Here is an 8,234-nt window from a genome sequence, read left to right as displayed (position 1 = left end):
TCAAAGAGCACAATCATGTTGCACAACATATTATAATATCAGTAAGTGCATTATGAACATTTGGTATATAATACAACATGGTTTTAAATTATTTTTCCACCAATACAACCATGTTGTGCTGCATGTTATAACATATGTAAACGCTAAAGAATGTTTGGTTTATAGTTCAACATGGTTTTAGCATTATTTTTTAACGAGTACATTCATGTTGTCCTACATATTATAATAATGGTAAGGTCATTATGAACATTTGGTATATAATACAACATTATTTTAAATAATTTTTTTTCAGGAGTACGATCGTGTTGTACTACATGTTATAACATATGTAAGAGCCCAAGAATGTTTAGTCTATAATTTAAAATGGTTTTGACATCATTTTTTAATGAGTATATTCATGTTGTACTATGTATTATAATAGTAAGCATTATAATACATTTGATATATAATACAACATGATTTTAAATCATTTTTTTTATCAATATAACCATGTTGGATTGCATGTTTTAACATATGTAAAGACTTAATTATGCATAACATACTTATTATGCTTAACAACATTCATGTCATACTTAATGTTTAGTCTATAATTCAAAATTATTTTGACATCATTTTTTAATGAGTATATTCATGTTGTACTATGTATTATAATAGTGAGCATTATAATATATTTGATATATAATACAACATGATTTTAAATCATTTTTTTTAAAAGTGCAATCATGTTGTACTGCATATTATAAAAAGTGTAAGGGCTTAAAGACATTTTTTTTATAGTTCAACCTGTTTTTAATGTCATTTTTAAATGAAATTTATATGTATTGGTGCAAGAAGATGAATGTATTGATCAATTAGTTATATCTTCTCAAAGAAATTCAGAAAAACTCTTTTTCACAATTGTTCAAAATGAAAATGAGACATATAGCATGTATTGCAACTATGCACATATAAGTTTCAGTGTTCGAAAGGATTATACTAGCTATTGGTCAAATTCAAAGAATATTAAATCAAATAATTTTTTATGCTCAAAAGCTGGTCAGAAGAGAGCACACAATTTAAATAGCACAGCGAAGTTGAAGAAAGCAGGTATTAGAACTGACTGTTTTGCAATGAATAGACTTGTGATTGATTCTGAAGGTAACTGGTCTGTCAATAAATTTATAGAATGTCATAACCATTCATTAGCACGACCAATTGGTAAACATCTTTTAATATCATGTCGTCATATCGGAGAAGACAAAGCATTTGTGATGCATTCAATCACACAAGCAAGGTTCAAAGCGAATGATGCATTCAAGTGTCTTGCTAAGTAACTAGAAGTAGATAAAATTGGATTTATACAGAGAGATGCGTTTAATTATATGCTAAAAGATAAAAGAGCTAGAATTAAGAATGAATATATTAATGCTTTCATGCATTTATTCAAGAAAAGAGAAACTGATGATAATATGTTTGTCTGGGATGCCCAATTTGCTGAGTCAAATAGACTGAAATTTTTTTTAGTGATGGTGTGACTAGATTGTGATTGCTTTGAAGACGTCATACTTTTTTACACAAGTTATTATCTTAATAAATATATTTTAGCTGGTTTACCATTTATTGGAGTTAATTTTCGCTAACAAAATATTTTGTTTGGAGTAGCATTTATATCAAAAGACGCAATTGAACCATTTACCTGGTTATTCAGTACATTCATTCTCACAATGGATTATAAGTTTCCTATAATAATATACACTTATCAGGATCAAACAATGGCAAAAACTATAGAAACAATATTGATTCATGCTCAACATTGATTATGTCAGTGACATATCGCTAAGTAGGCACCTTCAAAATTTCATTGCTATAATAGTAATAAGACCATCCAATGTTTGTCTAATGCATGCATTAGGCAATGTGATTTGGATGAAGAGTTTGAAAAATTATGGTATGAGATGATAGGGATAGGAGATCTCCATAGTCATGCTTGGCTTAATGAGTTGTATAGAATTAAAAAAAATGCTCAACGACATTTAATAAAGATTCTTTCTGCATGAAAATATTATCAACACAAAACAGTGAGTCCACCAATAATGTTTGTAATGGAATCTCTGAGCCAACAAGCTTCATCACTAATTGTTTTTGGGATTGGATAAAATCATTAATACATGGAGACGAAATGAACGTAATGAAGATTTAAAATGTTGTCAGTATGAAATTGTTCACATTATCAGAAGCAACCTTATTCTGAAGTAAGTCACTGTATTTTAGTCTAAGAAGTTGTATTTTTTTTTTTGAAAAAGAAGAATATTTGCATGGGGCTGGTGGTCTAGCTGTAGAGATTTCAAATAATTAACCTACATAATATTTGGTTAGAAACTTGGAGAATATGAAACATTATATGATTTGGACAGTTAATTTTGAAAAATTGAGTTGTAATATACAATATAGTTGTAAAAAATACAAATCAATGAGATTACTTTGTGCCTACTGTATCCAAGTTTTGTGTTAAGAACATGTCATCTACATCCTAAACATAGCATCTCCTAATGAGATTGTCTTCTAAAGCAAACAGAAATGTAAACATTGATAGTGCTTTAAAAAAAAGTTACAGATTATTAATGGTTCTTCCTCAAGCTTCATATTTTGAAACCATATTAGTAGATATTCATATCAAATATGTTGTATAGAACAAGGTAATAAAGAAGTGAAACAATATATGTTAAATTCCTTGAAAAATTTGTCCAATGCATGAACCCCACAAAAAGAATGAAGGTTGATAGGAATGTCTTCTAAGTATTAGTGTAAAAGATCCACCTAAGTTGCGACCAAAGGATGTGTCTAATGCAATATTGAAAGGGCATTGGAAGAAAAGGAGAAAACCTAACAATAAACCTTATATCAGTTTTCATAATACTTTAAAAAATTTCCCTCATCTTAAATCTCATTTACTATTCTTGAGATAGGAAAAAAAAGTTGTCACCTTAACAGTTAAAGAACATGCAGAGTCATCCACTCTGACGTATCAGTCTAATATTTATACTAATTATGATATTGTTTATTAAATTTCTTTTTTGTTAAATAATATGATTATGTCAGCTCTCATTCACTATTATTCTGATAGAGAGAAATGATAAACCCTTATTAGTCAAAGAGCATGTAGAGACTTCCACATCGATCTCTCACTATAATAGTAATTCTTGTATTATTTTGTTAATTATCATCATAATGTCACATTTCATTCATCATTGTTATAGTGTTGTCACTTCTCATTCACTTTTTTTTAAGAGGGAAAAACATGAACTCCAACATTTGAAGTGCACACTGATCCATCTCATATGATTCCATTCTTCACTATGTCTCATTGTTTAATAGAAGAATTCAATTCAAGTGCAAGTCAGAGGAAGAAGCCATCACCTGGGTACACTAGGTTGATGATAGACATCATTGAAGGGAGCATTCTTAAATGAATTATAGTTGAGTTGTATCATTTGTTATAACAATTATTTGAACTAATGAAGTGAAATATTTATTCATAGAGAAAATGGACCTTAAATTTTTTTGTTATAAATGTTAGACATTGTAAATGCACATTATATTTTTTTGTAAGTATAACATGGTTGTACTCTATTTTAAGTTGTGTATAACCATAATGTTAACTATGCGATCATATTAGATTCACCAAGTGTGTAAAATATTTGATCAGTACAACATGGTTGTACTCGACCTTAAGCTGACTAGAACCATGTTGTTCACTATGTTATCACATTAGATTGACGAATTGTGTACAATATTGATCAGTACAACATAGTTTTACTCTTTCTTAAGCTATGTATAATCATAATGTTAATCGTGTGATGTCATTAGACTGTCCTATTGTGTAAATATTTGATCAATATAATATGGTTATACTTGGCCTTATGTTGACTATAATCATGTCGTTTACAGTGCCATCACATTAGATTGCCCTTGTGTGTAAAATTTTGATCAGTAAAACATGGTTGCACTCTACGATATGTTGACTATGAACATTTTGTTCACTGTGCTATCGCATTAGATTGACTAAGTGTGTAAAATTTGATCATTACAACATGGTTGTACACTGCCTTAAATTGACTATAACCATGTTATTCACCATGCCATTACATTAGAATGGTATTTGTGTAAAATATTAATCAGTACAACATAATTGTATTCGTCCTTAAGCTGTGTATAACCATAATGTTAACTATACGATCACATTAGATTGGTCTTGTGTGTAAATATTTGATTAGGACAACATGGTTGTACTCAACCTTAAATTGATTATAACTATGTTGTTCATTGTGATATCATATTATATTAACCTAGTGAGTAAAAATTTGACAGTACAACATGGTTGCATAAGGCTATCAATTCTTTTTTTGAGTAATTTCAATCATATAATTCAAAATATGAAATGACAATAAAATGTAACTCAATTTATAGCATAATAATTTTTAGGACGTCATACGAGATACAAGAACAAAAAGTTTGAAAACAAATTCAATCATAAACAGTGACATTTTAAACTATCAATCTTGATGTTTACCCCAATCAACCACTTGTTGAGAAACAATGGACTAAATGTATTTATACACAAACATACCATAATCAATATTATTCAATTTTTGTGGAATCTCATTGACTTCTTCAATCGGTCACTCTATAATGTTGGAATCAAAAGCATTTCTGCATCCTTGACCATAAGCTCTATCTGTCACGTTAGAAGAAAACATACAATAAAATAATTCTTTAGTGTTTTTTTTCAAATACTGAGAGATAATAATAATAAGTACTCACTGTTTTGATTGAAATTGTTTGATGGATTGGATTTGGCTAGGAATCATAAGAGAATCACTTAGTTGGCCACTAATAAGGTCTAATGTTGATTATTTGCACATGGTACAACAATCAACTCAATTGCTTTCACACTATCTTTATTTACATGGCTTAAAAACATCTTGCTTTCATTCTACTTGTGATCATAGTAATAGTAACCCTTCAAATTAAATAAATATATAAATAGTTTCTAATAGCAAACTTATTTATATCATTGCATGCAATTATATGCAGTTGTTACTGATCCAATGCAGTGTGGAAATGTATAAAAATGACACAAATAGTCTAGAGGTAAGTATGTTTTTCTCAACCAATAAATGGGCACACATATCCACATGTATGTCACCCAAATAATTATCTTTAAGAACATCATCAACATGACTCTTGGACAACATGATATTGTCAGCTCTCACAATAATATCATCCTTGCAATTCATTAAGAATAACTTAGCCATCTTTAAGTAAATTTAAAAAAGAACATATCAGAGAAGCAACACATCATTACTCATCTACAAAACATATTCACACTTTATTGTAAGTTAGTTCAATTTAAGTACGCTTATCATTAACAAATTTGGCTTGTTTGCATTAAAAAATATGATTATAAATGGATTTTTACTTTCATTACACATTCATTAGCACCAACTCGTTCTCCCAAAATAACCAGTTTCTAGGATGGGATCTTATTTGATGGACATTTTCTTTTTTGTCCAATAGATTTCTTCATATGTTTTTCTTTACTCTTCTTTTTCCCACCCTCCGCTATGAAGGACAAATTGAAAACAGTTTTAGTTCCCTTTTCTCTCTTTTTAACTACAATGACAATGGAATGTCATTCAATTGGAGTAGCATGAATGATGCCATTTTGATGTGAAGCATCATCCTCAGTTTGAGTAGAGCCTTTGAACTTGCTTATTGTTGGTTTGAACTCAGGATGAGGCATGGAAGTGTGTTGTTAGAAGGGGTTTGAATATGCTTAATTCCTCTGTGATTAACTTGATTTGATTCTCATCACTATCTATTCTATCGGTAAGAGTGTTTTCCATCCCCCTCAGCTTATTAGATATTGTAGATTCAAAATCTACAACTCTATGCTCAATTTGATTTATTAAAGCCCAAAATTTCTTATGCATAGGTCTGCGATGGTGACTATGTATAAGGAATGGTGGAAGACTTTGCACATGGGCTTATTAGAAGCCATGCATAGGGCTATGTGGGGGACTATGTACACTAATTGGTGTTGGAGTGGGTAGCAGGCTATATACAAAGCAGGTTATATACAAAGCTAAGTTGTAAGGAAATAGTCTACAAAGATTCTAAATTGGATGACCTATGAATGTTGGAAATATTGGCTAGTAAAATTGATTCATCAGCATTAATATCTCTAAAAGACTCAAAAATTTGAAAAAAATAGTAGACACTAATAATGGAAATGATAACTTGATTAATGAAAATAGACAAGTGATTACCACGTAAGTTTTTACCTGACTAGGTTGCAGCTGCGAAAAAAACTTCACTACACACCTTTTTTCTCCAAGCATCTAGCCTGAACCATCGCATGATTCAAGGTCTTAAATGATGCATGGTTGGGGCCACAATGTCTGTGTACTAAAAAAAAGATCAACATGGAGGGAAAAATTATATTTAGACAATGCAATCATGTATAATTTCAAGCATGATATTGAAAGTATCTTTACCCTCAAAAGAGCGACATAACCACTCATGTATCCAAATGGTACCTGGGATCTTCCCTTTTCAGCTATAACATCAAGTTGATAAACTAAAAACCTTCATATGGCATTTGCCTAGTTAGACCTTGAAAATTTATAAACTTTTCTAGCAAAAAAAAGAAGATAACTGGGTGCATTATAATTATGGTAGAGGAAAACAAGGTTTGTTAGCAAAAACTTTATAAATGTACCAACAAATTTATCAAGATTTTTTATTCTTTTATGCTCCTTTTTTTTTAAATCTAAATATGTTAAAAAGGAAAGGGGTTCCTTCTCCCAAAAAACTTCTTCCCCTCAATTCGACATCCCAATCATCAAAGAAACTTCATTTACAGTGAATTACAGTTCATGTCCTCTAATACATAAAACATGCATATCAAAATTCCAACATTCTATAAGTTGTACGGTTATTGGAACATCATATTGAATTGGTGGAAAATTTAGAAAATGATGTAAGTTAAGTATCCTAAGGATCTGCACAACATCTTCATTGATATATTGGGCTAGTTCATAAAAAATTTCCTTCACTGTTGATGCCTACACCTAAATGTGATCCCTCTATGAGACACTGTCCATAAAGCTTATAAGTGGTCAGAAAGAAAAATGATATCAAATATTTCAACCATCCCATTAAAAAAATAATGCACAATATCATTTTACTAACAAAAATGGTTAGTACAACATGATTGTACTGGACAAAAAATCAAATAAGAGGCCAAATAAACATTAAATTCTATTTCAGAACATTATTTAAGGCTAAAAAAATATGAATACAATATTGTTGTACTGAAGAAAAAATGAAATAGGAGATCAAGCAAACGTCTACTCCTGCTTCAGAAACTTATTCTATACTAAAAAAACATGAGTACAATAGGGTTGTACCAAACAAAAAATCATCTGATCCTGCTTTAGAACGTTAATTAACACAAAAAATGAGTATAACATGATTGTACTTAATTAAAAAATCAAACAAAAGACCAAACGAACATCATATTCTTTTTCATAACATACTTTAACAATAAAAAACATGATTACAACATTGTTGTACTGAATAAAGGATAAAAAAGGATGTCAAACAACCATCAAATCATGCTTCAAAACATTGCTCCACATTAAAAAAAATAAGCATAACATGGTTGTATTGAACAAAAAATTAAGGAGGCTAAACAAACATCAAATCCTATTTCAAAACATTATTTTACGCTAAAAAACATGAGTACAACATGATTGTACGGAACAAAAAATTCAAATATGAGGTTAAACAAACACAAATTCTGCTTCAAAACATTAATTTACACTAACAAAATATGAGCACAATATGATTTTATTGAATAAAAAATCGAACAGGAAGCTAAACAAACATCAAATCCAGTTTTAGAATATTATTTTATACTAAAAAAATATGAGTACAACATGAATGTACTAAATAAAAAATCAAACATAAGACAAAACAAACATTAAATCCTGTTTCAGAACACTATTTTTCACTAACAAAATATAAGTACAACATGGTTGTACCTAACAAAAAACAAACCATAAAGTCAAAAAATATATATTTTTTATTTATGTTTCAGAACATTGCTAATTCTAAAAGACAACACAAAAAATCACCCATTATGAAATGTTTATTTAATGAATCAAATGTACAACATGCTTATACCAGAG

This window comes from Phalaenopsis equestris, unplaced genomic scaffold, assembly GCF_001263595.1.
Source record: "Phalaenopsis equestris unplaced genomic scaffold, ASM126359v1 Scaffold000002, whole genome shotgun sequence".
In the NCBI taxonomy this organism is placed as follows: Eukaryota; Viridiplantae; Streptophyta; class Magnoliopsida; order Asparagales; family Orchidaceae; genus Phalaenopsis; species Phalaenopsis equestris.
The sequence above is the reverse complement of the archived record's forward strand: the minus strand, read 5'-3'. Positions refer to the sequence as shown.